Genomic DNA, 14528 nt, shown 5'->3' with positions numbered 1-14528 from the left:
TATATATATATATATATATATATATATATATATATATATATATATATATATATAAAACTGACTCTTGCTTTCTCATTAAGACATTCAGTGTAGTCACGAGTTATACTGAAATATGCGTGTGTTAACCGTAGACTTTTCCAGCGGGGGAAAATGTCCCCCTTCCAGAATCAGGTTGGGTTACCTGTGGCAGGTGGCTACATGTGACGGATCTCCCAGTCCTGAGCACTCCAGGTGCACACTCTGTGAGCAGGAACTGCGGCATGATCTCCCACACTACATCACCGAATACCCAGTTATTAGACCATTCAGACCCGTTGGCATGAGGTACCTGGAGCTGTGCAATTACTTTATTCACTTTCCTGTTCTTGAGGAAAGCCCTCAGAATGCATGCAAACTTATAATACAAAATAAAGGAAAGGACAGACGGTTATCTTGAGATGATTTCGGGGCTTTAGTGTCCCGGCGGCCCGGTCCTCGACCAGGCCTCCACCCCCAGGAAGCAGCCCGTGACAGCTGACTAACACCCAGGTACCTATTTTACTGCTAGGTAACAGGGGCATAGGGTGACAGAAACTCTGCCCATTGTTTCTCGCCGGCGCCCGGGATCGAACCCGGGACCACAGGATCACAAGTCCAGCGTGCTGTCCGCTCGGCCGACCGGCTCCCTCTTGTTATAAATTTAAACAGACAGGTAAAGATTACTAAATATTTATTTTATTTGCTGGACTTAAGTCTTAAAAACAAGCAGCCACGTGAACCATTGAGTAATATTATCTTTTTTTACACAATATACATCAATTTGTTTATACATTTCCAGGAACATGTCAGAGACCAAAATAAAATGATTGAACTAATTTTCTTATACACCTTTATCTCTTATCTCTTCTCCGGTTCATATTTCTAAATACAATATTTCCCATTTTCCTCTATGTATTTCTCTACCTCTCTTTCTCTTCATCTCTCAGCTTACGTTAACTCGCTTCTCAATGTCGCCTTATCTTAACCTATTTTCATTATCTTACCTATTTCCATATTTTCTCTCACCCTGCCCCCACTATTTCCATACCATTATCTCTCATAATTTGTAAATCATCATCCTACTCATCCTTTTCATCATTCACTCTATCCCATTCGTTTATAATTAGATGTGTGTTCTCCTTATTATCTTTTCGTGGCATGTCTACGTCTTTCTCTTATAGATCTTTCATTTCTCTCTTCCATTCCATCTTCGATGTTACTCATCACCTTCGTCTAGTTACTCATCACTTTCGTCTAGTTACTCATCTCCTTCGTCTAGTTACTCATCACCTTCGTCTAGTTACTCATCACCTTCGTCTAGTTACTCATCACCTTCGTCTAGTTACTCATCTCCTTCGTCTAGTTACTCATCACCTTCGTCTAGTTACTCATCACCTTCGTCTAGTTACTCATCTCAGTCGTATAGTTACCCATCATCCTAATTCATCTTCACTTTGCCATTCAGTAGTCGCAGCCTATTTCCGTCACACACACACACACACACACACACACACACACACACACACACACACGCACGCACACACACACACACACACACACACACACACACACACACACACACACACACGCACACTGCGGTTATCGTGTCCTCTTTAACTGTCTCTTTTGCCTGTCAATACATCTTGGTTCCTTCCCCCCCCCTGCAGCCTCCAACCCCACCCCCTCAGCAGGCAACCTCAGCCCCCAATTCCACCCCATACACCTCACCTCACCTCAGCTCACCTCACCTCAGCTCACCTCACCTCACCTCACCTCACCTCACCTCACCTCAGCTCCACTCTCAATTTTCAGCCCATTAGCTCCCTCCCAGGGGCCCTAAGTACACTTATTCCCATCAGCCCCCTTCCCTGTGTTCCCTATTCCTCTGCCTCACAGAACCCCTCCCCTTTCCTCTTATCCCCAAGCAATTCAACCCCAGCATCTCACTTATCACCCTTTTCACCCCCTTCCTCGTTGATTCCCCCCCCCCTCAGCCACCTATTGTCCCTTAGTCAGCCTCTTCCCCTTAGGGCCTTAATTCCCTCCATACCCTTACTCCATCAGCGTCTTAGCCTTGCATCTTGCTACATCTCAGTCCACCAGCCTTCCTTGTTCCTAAGACCAATTCGATCCTTCAGCCCAATTGTCTCTCAACTACCTTCCCCCCCCCCCAGTTCACCAAGTGGCCCTAAGCTGACCACCATTTCCCCCTCAATCCCCAAATGGCCCTAAGTCCCTGAACCTTGTTCCTCGGCCCCTACAATTTCCCCTTGTTTATCAGTGCCTCTCTAACCATCAACTTCTCCCTCTCAACTAATCATCAGAAGCAGTAATTCATCCAACTCTTATGTGCAACTCAAGTCAGTTGAAACAAATAACAGAGTGATCGGAGAACTCTGCTAACATCAGCTTGCCCAATTAGAGCCTTAAGATATGATATACCAGATATCATCTTCATGATATCTGGTATATCATACCAGATATCTTATACTTGAAGATAATACAAGTAAATACAGAGCCAACATCACTGGAACTTGTTTCTATCTGACAGCAGATGGAAAAAAGATAACAGTCACCGTACAATACATACTTCCAGGAAACATCGAGAGATCCAGGCAGACATATCACGACACAGAACATGCACAGATGAACGGCAAGAGGCAGCACAAGCAGAACACAGCGGGACCAAAGAGCCAGAGCTCAACCCCCGCAAGCGCAATTAGGTGAGTACAGCATGGAAGAATTGAGACACCGCACGATGAGGGCAAAAACGTGGGGAGAAGAATTAGTAGAAGTTGTGAAGAGGAACTTCTTAATGATACCACGAGTCTACTGGATCTGATCTTCACCCAAAAACATGGGTAAGACAATTATCAGGATAAAGCACTAAGCCATTACGACTATATAGTGAGTACAGATATAGTACTATAGTAGTACAAATATAGTACTATAGTGAGTACAAATATAGTGAGAAAACAGCAGAGGAAATGAGACAACTATCATTAGTTGAAAATAAAGCTATGGAACCAAATAACATTTCACCATGGAAGTTAAACGAAGTAGCACAGGCTGTCAGCGTACCTCAAACATTGACTTTCAATAAGTCACTTAAAAAAAGGAATTGCCCAGCTGCTGGAAAATGGCAAATGTCGAGCCAATATATATAAGGAGACAGAGAAATGGCACCAAACAACACATGAGAATCAGTGACAAGCATCCCCCTGCAAGGTACTCCAAATGATAATGGAAATAAACTCTTATTTAAACACGTAGACACGTTAAGTGTTGTAAACAAGCACCAACATGGCTTCAGGGAAGGGACATCCTGCCTTACGCGCCTCCTGGAGTTCACAGGCCTTTTAGAGAGCTTTCTTACAGCGAAAGAGTATTGAGAAAATGGAATGAACTTAAGTAACAGGTAGATATGAGAGGACTAGGACTGGAGTCATTGCATTAAACATCCAGCGGCTAGAAAAGCGGGATCCAGGAGCTAAAACTCGATCCTATAGGCACAATTAAGTTAGTACACACTCATAACACCAAACTCCGACAAATTTGTATCATAAATAAACTTTTTTTCTACCGTAACAACACCACTGTGGGACATCAGCATGACATTCCAAGCTCCTGATTGTACAAACCCAAATAACACAATACCAAACAAATCGTCGACTCTGCTAAAACAAACAAAAACAAAGACACAAATTTATCATGCTAGAACATGAGCATCAACAAACGCCACAGGAACAAAACAATGCAAACATATAATCGACTGTAGTAGAACACGATCCAGAGCAAGGAAAACAAAACATAAACAGGGACTAGGAAGATGTGGTAGAGGCTGACTCCATACACAGTTTCAAATGTAGATATGATAGAGCCCAGTAGGCTCAGGAACCTGTACACCACTTGATTTGACAGTTGAGAGGCGGGACAAAAGAGCCAAAGCTCAACCCCCGCAAGCACAAATAGATGAGTACAAATAGGTGAGTACACACACACCCACACACACACAGACACTGACACACACACACACACACACACACACACACACACACACACACACACACACACACACACTGACACACACACACACACACACTGACACACACACACACACACACACACACACACACACACACACACACACACACACACACACACTGACACTGACACACACACACACACACACACACACACACACACACACACACACACACACACACACACACACACACACACACACACACACACACTGACACACACACACACACACACTGACACACACACACACACACACACACACACACACACACACACACACACACACACACACACACACACACACACACACACACACACACACACACACACACACACACACACACACACACACCGCCCTCGTCATAAACTGTGCTTGAAAAAAAAAAACCAGCGCATTCCCCGGACAGGAGGTAAAACACAGGAGTGTGCCGAGTCCGTCTATCTGGTTCCAATGATAAATCCCATCACCATGGGAACGTGTAATATCTTAGGAGAGCCGCCTCAGCCTCTGGGCCCCAAACTTACCCCGTCTCCCGAATTATGTACCGTATTTATCGTCATTTCTATGCGCAGAAGTTTAACTCGCCTGTGAGTGTGATTAAATATAAAAACTTTGGCACCTTTCCAAAACATTTAACAAGCTAATAGAGAAAAGTTTGGCAAAGCTGGGGAAATTACCCCACCTCCCTCCCCCCCCTTTTTTTGGCTGCAGGCAAGCCCCCTCCCTCCCCCCTTTCTGCGCTGGCTAGCTCTGCTATTTGGGGGGTTGGAGGGAGGGAGTTACCGTGGGAAAGGGGGGATAGGGATAGAGAGATGAACGGGGGGGTGGGGGGGGATCGGGGGGGGGGGGGGGTAGAGAGAGAGGGAGGATAGTGTTTACATCATCACTACGAACCCTATCAAACCCAACCTAACCATCTGGAGGCCGAGGCATAGAAAACGATATTACGATATGAGCGTTACGTATATACACAGCCACAATAGCGTGATGCATCAAGTGAACAAATCCACGAGGGCCGTGACGAGGGTCACGGCCCTCGTGGATTTGTCCATATACACAGTCTGCCTGTCCCCGTCAAAATGAATTATTAATACAATTATTAAATCTAGTGATTCTATACATAATCCACGAGTGTATTCTCATAATAATTGTTATTTTTCGTCATTATCTTCATCAATTTATTGATTGAAATAGAGAATCCTATGTTACTCTTGTTTACCTAAAGGTAAGTAAGCAAATCAAGAATAATAACTGTATACCTGTCTTAATCCTTCCCTGATCCTTATGATGAAGTCATCTTTGTTGATTGGTCAATAAGACGGACGCCGACAGGTGATTGGTCGGGATAATAGATATGGCGTGAGGTCAGCCAATCACTGAAAGCTCTAATCATCGTGCTGCCATTCAGAAAAATTTACGATCAGATCACACACACACTCTTCAAATATTACACATCACTGATAAGGCTGATGGCCGGTTAAAACATATTTGATCAAATTTGTTCACTTATCCGGACGTGTGAAGGATAAATGCATGTTCGGTTATAACTACATGTGCGTGATTGCCGGGGAAAAGGGTAGGGGGGGGGAGATAAGATTCAGCTCCTGAGCCCTGCCTCTGAAGTATTAATTAGCCGGCAATAAGACACACACCTAATAAAAGGATTCTGTTGTATTTACGTATAAATGGAATAAACGGGCTCACCATAGCCCGTGCTACTTGGAACTTTGGTCCAAGTAGTAAATCTTTAACAACAACAACCACGTATGTTGCTGGTCGAGGAACGGGCCGCGGGGACACTAAAGCCCCGAAATCCTCTCAAGATAACCTTCACCATACGTCCGTCCATAGGACGTCTCAACTACTCCACTCACTCGAGGAGTTTCCTCTGATATTTCTATCTCATTTGCATGTCCATCTTCCATGCATACCCTCTTGTAAACACCTTGTTTGTCAACCAGGTCATTTCTCTTCAGCTGATATACCAACCTTCTCAAGATGGTATATCTCCTGCGTTTCCAGGTGGTTTGGTATCCCTTGAGTGTCTAGTGATTAGGAATATTCTTATAAGTGGGTTTCCCAAGATGCAAAGATGCTTTTACAAGCTCAGGCTATATAGTTACATCACATACATTGTATAATTGATACATTACATGGTCAATCTAGGGTACAATATATCATCAAGTGTTTACCTAAGAGTGCAGTTCCTTCCTTCAGTACCCATGGTGAGTGGAGGTCTGTCTGCCTCTGGCAGCTGATTGAGACTCAACTTGCAAGGTGAATGGCCAGTTACCAACTCTGGTATTCTTTGGAAATGTGCTTCCATTAAGCTGGTGAACAGAACAATGAAGAACAACAGTGAACAACAATGAAGGACAACAGAACAATTATTTCAGACTCCCTTTCTTCACTACTAGCTTTAAACAGCTTACAATCAAATAATAACGTATCGTCTCCGAAGACATAGATAAATATATGCATGCTTAATAAGGTCAAAATCAAAATGATATAGATTCCCTCTTACATGGCACTGAAAAAATATGATTAAGTTGACGCCCTTGCTAAGCTTGCAGTAAATAAAGACAACATTGAACGTAATATTGTGCTATCAAATAGTTCCCTTAAGAGTGTCATTAGACGAGAACTTTTAGATGAGTTTGAAGTAGAATAGTGCAAACAGGAAATTCATTGTTTATCACAACGAGATGTGTCAAACAAAACATAAGTTTGGGGCAAGTAACAAAGTCAGCAGTTACTTGAGACGTTGTCTTGTTGTTACTTGAGACGTAGACGTGAGCTGAGACGTTGTCACAGCTCGTTTAAGACTTGGCTACAGGTATCTCTGGCACTTGGGCTTGTAGAAACACCTAGATGAAGTAAAGTGTAAAGTGTGAGGACAAAGACAGGGACACTCCAACCCGTTCTCGCACTTTCTTATAGTCAATATTGACTTATTAAATAAGTGCATATGTGACATACCAATTTATTGTGAATATTTTTGTTTACCTTGAAAAGCTTCATAGAAAAGACCGACCTTACCTAACCTTCTTAGTATGTTAAGATAAGCATCTTATTGCTTCTTAATTACAATTATCACTTAACCTATTATAGGTATAGGTTAAGTAATAATTGTAATTACGAAGCATAAGATACTTATCTTAACATACTAAGAAGGTTAGGTAAGGTCGGTCTTTTCTATGAAGCTTTTCAAGGTAAACAAAAATATTCACAATAAATTAGTATGTCACATATGCACTTATTTAATAAGTCAATATTGACTATAAGAAAGTGCGAGAACGGGTTGCACACTCACACAAGAGCATTACAACTCAGACTGTGATAAAACTGTATCATTCAGAGATAAATCTAAGCTCACGCTGCATGAAAAGATAAACCATCTTATTACTAAGGATAAAAATGAATGAAATCCTATATCCATGCTGCACTTCCATTTATAGATAACCGACATACGAGACTAAGGAATAAGCTGTGTAGTGTGAAAATAATAAAAATGATAAACACCAGCTCTATGATTCTGTAACACCCCCATATTTAAAATAGTTTATGTATTAGTAAAAGACCTACCATCATTATATATAACAGTTTACTGTATATACGTAAATATTGTACTAACAAGTATGTATCTAGCTGACATTATATTTATAAGGTGTGTAAGTTATATGTAACTGTTAATGCTAAAATAATCCGCTAAGGTCTGATTAAGTCCTTCTGTGCCCCTCTGAAATCCTTTTTTGCGCTACCGCTCACAGGACGAGTTTGGGGTATGGAGTAAACCTTCCGCCTTCGACGGCAACAATCAAAAATCAATCTTATCCTCCTCACTCACACACAGGCGGGACCAAAGAGCCAGGGGCCAGATTCACGAAGCAGTTACACAAGCACTTAAGAACCTATACATCTTTTCTCAATCTTTGGCGGCTTTGTTTCCAATTATTAAACAGTTAATGAGCCCCGAAGCACCAGGAGGCTGTTTATAACAATAACAACAGTTGAATGGGAAGTTTTCATGCTTGTAAACTGTTTAATAAATGTAACCAAAGACGTCAAAGATTGAGGAAAGATGTACACGTTACGTTCGTAAGTGCTTGCGTAAGTGCTTTCGTGAATCTGGCCCCCGAGCTCAACCCACACAACTGAGTATACACACCTGACACAAATTACACGCGTGCTACACTACTTTGTTATCTTCATTCCCCCCCCCCCCCCCCAACACACACACGTTGATTCATTGTTGGTAACGTTTGTTGCTAACGTTTAGGCACTACCTAGCAGTAAATAGGTACCTGGGTGTTAGTCAGCTGTCACGGGCTGCTTCCTGCGGGTGGATGCCTGGTCGAGGACCGGGCCGCGGGGACACTAAAGCCCCGAAATCATCTCAAGATAACCTCAAGATAACCCCCAGCACACTGACGTGCTAAAACGCAGGCCTAGTCCCTAATCCCTGGTATATGGAAGGGAAAGGGGGGGGGGGGGCGGAGGGTCTGAGGCGTTGAGAACGGCCTCGTTAGAGGGGGGGAGTTGACCCCCCCCCCTGACAGTAGTCAAAACAATGTTCTGGGATGCTCCCGGACGCAGGTTCGAATCCTCGTCACGGCCCCTTGTGGATTTGTTCAGTCAAAACAACTCCACTTTCCGTGTCTGTTACTACCACGTCAACTTCCCCCCCCCCCTCCCCTGTCCCATCCTCAAATCCTTATCCTGACCCCTTTCCCAGTGCTATATAGTCATAATGGCTTGGAGCTTTCTCCTCATAGTTCCCTTCCCTTCTCTCTGGCTCCCCAACTACTTCCGTAACGTGGGGGGGGGGGGAGGGTAGAAATCTTCTATCCCATCCTCTATAGATCTATATTGATTGATTGATTGATGAAGATTAAGCCACCCAAAAGGTGGCACGGGCATGAATAGCCCGTAAGTGGTGGCCCTTTTGAGCCATTACCAGTATCAAGAGCTGATACTGGAGATCTGTGGAGGTGCGACTGCACCCTGCGTGACGGGAGATGTCTCCCGTGTAGATCTATAGATAGGGTCTTCCATAAGAGCTAGAGTTCTGACGCTCTATTCCCATCCAGGGTGAGAAGCAGTTTTCAACTCTGTGTGTGTTTGGACCAAGCGAGTTAAGTCACACTTATTCCATATCAAAGTGCTCATCAAACCTTCATAGTTCATATATATGGTGACATATTTTTTTTTCAAGTATCCAGTCTTGCCTTTGACTTATCTTCCACTTACCCTACACATGCTTCTTTTTTTTTTTACCTTCACTTGCAATTCCTCCCCTACCCTTCAATTCCTTTTACCATACACCTTCTTTCTCTTATCATACATTTCCTCCCCATTACCCTACACCACCTCCACCTCCTCCTCCCCTAACCTACCTTTCCTCCCAATTACCGTCAACTTCATTTTACCCTACGTTTGCTTCCCCCTTACCCAACATTTTATACCCTATTAACTTCCCTCCCTACTGTAGAGGTAAATCCGCGTCCTACCTACCTTAACCCCTTCACCCTTAAAAAAAAAGGGGAGAGGGAGAGGGGTAAGTCGAGGTAAATCCAAGCCATATATTTCATTTCCATCAGAAGATTTTGGACAATGATTTATCCTCACATTCACGGGCCTCATATAGAGGAGCGTCTCCATTTATATGCAAAATGAATCACAAGTCAAATCCTCCTTCACCGCCGCCACGGGCTCACCATAGCCCGTGCTGCTTGGAACTTTTTGTTCCAGGTAGCGAATCTTTAACAACAACAACGCCACCACCACCACCACCAGCAACCCCCTCAACCACCATCTCCACCACCACCACCACCAACCACCCATCTGACCACTCGTGTAGCTGCGGCTTCAACACCACAACCACAACCATCCACATCAACCAGCCAACCACCCAATGTCACTCTCGACCCAAAGCTGCATTTTAAACAGCACTAACACACCAGCAACTTTTGTATGGAGAAGTGGAGATATGGCAAGTTAAAGGGTGACGCTAGGGGGCAAGAAAGATACAATGCGAGGATATGGTAAAAGTTGACAGGGTTCGAGTACTATTAGTCTGTCTCCTATCCTTCTGGCTAGATAGGGAGAGGAGGGGGAATATTTAGACTCATTTATATGTATCGGGTCTTCAGAGTACGTAATCTTCAACCACTCAAAGGTGCTATTGTGGTGGAAGAGGTGGTTACAAGAATAGTGATGACCAGATGCATTGGATAGTGACAGCAAGGACGACTACCTACTGCAGGATAGTGACTTAAGAGTGCGAGTATACGAACTTTGGTGCTCATTTTCACCAATCTGAGAGTCCCGCTCGAGCTCATTGTCACCTCTGATATTCGAGAATAGTGTTGCCATGACATTTGTCATTTTAGATCACTATTAGGATGCCAAGGGCGTTTATGTGGCACTATTTGCTTCCTTCACTCTTGTGTAGGATGACAGAGTGGTGATTGACACCCCTCTATCCCCCGAAGGTTCGCGGTGATGTCACCTGACCTAGTTATTGAGACAATAAAGCAATCACGAGTAAACGAGAGTCGTGTAAGAAGCCTCACTCTAGCTCTTTCTCTTTCTGGCAGCTGACAGCGAGAGGGTGGACAACAAGAGTGCAGCGGGGGGGGGGGGGAGCAAGAGTGCAGAGAGTGAGATCATCTCTACCCTCGAGACGAGTGAGGCTTCGAATCCCGGAGAACCAGTCCCTCTAATATTTCCCCTGAGTAGATTATTATGTATCTCTCGCCTGCGTTCTAGAGATAATACAGATTTAGAACCTTTAATCGGTTCCAATAATTTAGATGACTTACAGAGTGGATTTTAGCTGCAAAGGATCTTTGCACGCTCTCCAGGTCAGCAATTTCTCCGGCTCTGAATGGGGCTGTTCGAGTGCAACAATATTCCACCCTAGAGAGCACTAGTGTCTTGAAAAGAATCATTGGTATGTCATCACTTGTTTGGAAGATCCTTGATACCCAATGTTTCCTTTTCTTCTAGTCGTGACAACTATTTTATTGTATTTTATAAAAAGATACAGGGTCTTCCGACGTGATTACTCCTATATCCTTTATATAGCTTTAACATTGTATAGTGTGATTTGATTCCGTTTTATATATGGTTTTAGTTTTTATATTTTCGTTTTTTTCCGTAGCCGCCACAATCTACCACACAAGCCGCTACAGTCTACCACACAGGCCGCCACAGTCTACCACACAGACCGCCACAATCTACCACACAGGCCGCCACAATCTACCACACAGGCCGCTGCAATCTAGCACACAGGCCGCCACAGTCTACCACACAGGTCGCCACAATCTACCACACAGGCCGCCACAGTCTACCACACAGGCCGCTGCAATCTAGCACACAGGCCGCCACAGTCTACCACACAGGCCGCCGCAATCTACCACACAAGCCGCCACAATCTACCACACAAGCCCCAACAATCTACCACACAGGCCGCTGCAATCTACCACACAGACCGCCACAATCTACCACACAGGCCGCCACAATCTACCACACAGGCCGCCACAATCTACCACACAGGCCGCCACAATCTACCACACAAGCCGCCACAATCTACCACACGTCCCGCCACAATCTACCACACGTCCCGCCACAATCTACCACACAGACCACCACAAGCTACCACACAGGCCGCCACAGTCTACCACACAAGCCGCCACAATCTACCACACGTCCCGCCACAATCTACCACACAGACCACCACAAGCTACCACACAGGCCGCCACAATCTACCACACAGGCCGCCACAATCTACCACACAGGCCGCCACAGTCTACCACACACGTCGCCACAATCTACCACACACGTCGCCACAATCTACCACACAGGCCGCCACAATTTACCACACAGGTCGCCACAATCTACCACACAGGCCACCACAATCTACCACACAGGCCACCACAATCTACCACACAGGCCTCATCTACCACCAACACGACACGGACGTCCTGGTCCCCAAGTTCGACTCCTGTCGGCATCAGCCGTCGATTCACCGACACTGACGGCACTCTTGACACGCACGGATTTTGAAGTGATTTTGAGCGACAGATGAAGGGGCAGGGCGAGCAAGAGAGAGAGAGAGAGAGAGAGAGAGAGAGAGAGAGAGAGAGAGAGAGAGAGAGAGAGAGAGAGAGAGAGAGAGAGAGAGAGAGAGAGAGAGAGAGAGAGAGAGACAGAGAGAGAGAGAGAGAGAGAGAGAGAGAGAGAGAGACAGACAGAGAAAGAAAGAGAGAGAGAGAGAGAGAGAGAGAGAGAGAGAGAGAGAGAGAGAGAGAGAGAGAGAGAGAGAGAGAGAGAGAGAGAGAGAGAGAGAGAGAGAGAGAGAGAGAGAGACAGAGAGAGAGAGAGAGAGAGAAAAGCTAGCCCAATAGCCTAAGGTATCTGTACACCGGTTGAGGGACAATTGAGAGGCGGGATCAAAGAGCCCAAGCTCAACGCCCCCCCCCCCCCACCCCCACCCCCGAAGCACAACTAGGTGAGTAAATACCTGAAGCCCAACCTCCACAGATACAGGAGAACGCTCGCTCACTCTCAACTCAAAAGATGAACGCCAACTCCTTACAACGAAGCCTCACGCCCAAACATGCCTCAAACCCCGACTCTCTCCTCCAAGACACACTGCGTCCTCCATAAGCTCTCCCTCATCTAACAAACCACACATGTCCCATTTTCTATAACAAAAATATTGAAAAATAAAGTCAAACTGATACAATTCAAAGTACAATACACACATCCTTCAAGACGCCTTCACATCCCACCCAAACCCCCCAAAAAATATCCAAAGAAACAACTAAATCCTACAACAAAAACTAAATCCTACAAAAGCACCCTACACCCTCCCACACACACATCCTACGAGACATCCTCACATCCTACAACCCCCCTCCGCCCCTACCAAACCCGGCCACCATCTACCCGAAACCAACAGACACACACGGAAGGCAATAATCAAAATGGGATGAGGACGGCTGGTCCAGCAGGCCACAGTAACCATTTCGGGTTAATTTTGCCTCCCGCTCTTCCCAATAAATTTTATAGCCAATTGACCGCTGGACACCAATGGTTCCCCACCCTCGTTTTTCTACCTTTCCACTGACTGGAGGCCACCTCCGTGGCCACCGGGGAGGCCACCTCCGTGGCCACCGGGGAGGCCAGATATAAGAGTAGAGAGAGAGAGTAGAGGAGAGAGTAGAGAGAGAGTGAATGGGATTGAAATATCCAGGGCTGAGAGCTTCAGTAGTGTGGTTTATGCTTAACATTGGGAAACATCATCTTCCAAAACTCCTCTCACTGGATCCTCTTTCCTTCCTCTCTCTCTCTCTCTCTCTCTCTCTCTCTCTCTCTCTCTCTCTCTCGATCCTTCCCTCTCTCTCTTAGCTTTGCTTTCATTTTTCTATTCTAGGGACTCTGCATTATAAGATGCTAGATAAAGGGTCATCTATACTCACCAAATAATGCCTCTACATCTACTGCCACCACTCAACACTGTCTCTACATCCTCTACCATCACCCAACATTGCCTCTACACACACTCGAAGCATTATCTCACATACTGACCTCGAAATCTACATTGATCAGAATATTTTGTTCACGAGTATTTTGTGAAATCACGATATTAAAACATTTATGTTTGTTTACACATGGTTAGACAAATAAAAGGGAAGAGAATACAATAGTTTCCTCATTTATCTTTTAATAAACATCTATGATAATGTTGTTCAACTCTTGTCATTAATTAAGTTGTGAAGAGACAAGAGGCCTGTTCAGGATCATTAAGATTCAAGCCAATCATCACTTTGGAAGGAAAAACTCAATCTTCATCTCTTCTATGTAATATATCCGAATATACCCACTTAAACCATTCATTCAGAAGCAATCCATCAATGGATTTTATCCTGTAACCATCCAATTTCTCTCACAATCCCAACTTGGGAATAAATTGTCCTTACATAGAACCTTTACGTTACTCTGTAATCAATCAAAATTCTTAAAGGAATAGTTCACACACACGGTTCACTTTACAAACACCCTTACACACCACACTTTACAAACACCCTTACACACCACACTTTACAAACACCCTTACACACCACACTTTACAAACACCCTTACACACCACACTTTACAAACACCCTTACACACCACAGGACCCAATTCCCTTCCCCAACATCCATATATATACAAGAATCAACTCCACAATCAACAACTTAGACCCCTTACACAATCAAGAAACAATTCCCCAATAAACAACTGGTCTCTCCCACTCTCCAAACACGTACGCACAAACAACAAACAGCTCTCCAATTCACAACTATCCGCTCCCAAACACCACCTCTGTGTACACACACACACACACACACACACACACACACACGCAGTACTCACACTAACGTAAAGTATCAATGACAAAAATTCGTAATGAGGA

The sequence above is a fragment of the Procambarus clarkii genome, chromosome 17 (genome assembly GCF_040958095.1).
Source record: "Procambarus clarkii isolate CNS0578487 chromosome 17, FALCON_Pclarkii_2.0, whole genome shotgun sequence".
NCBI classification, from domain to species: domain Eukaryota; kingdom Metazoa; phylum Arthropoda; class Malacostraca; order Decapoda; family Cambaridae; genus Procambarus; species Procambarus clarkii.
The sequence above is the reverse complement of the archived record's forward strand: the minus strand, read 5'-3'. Positions refer to the sequence as shown.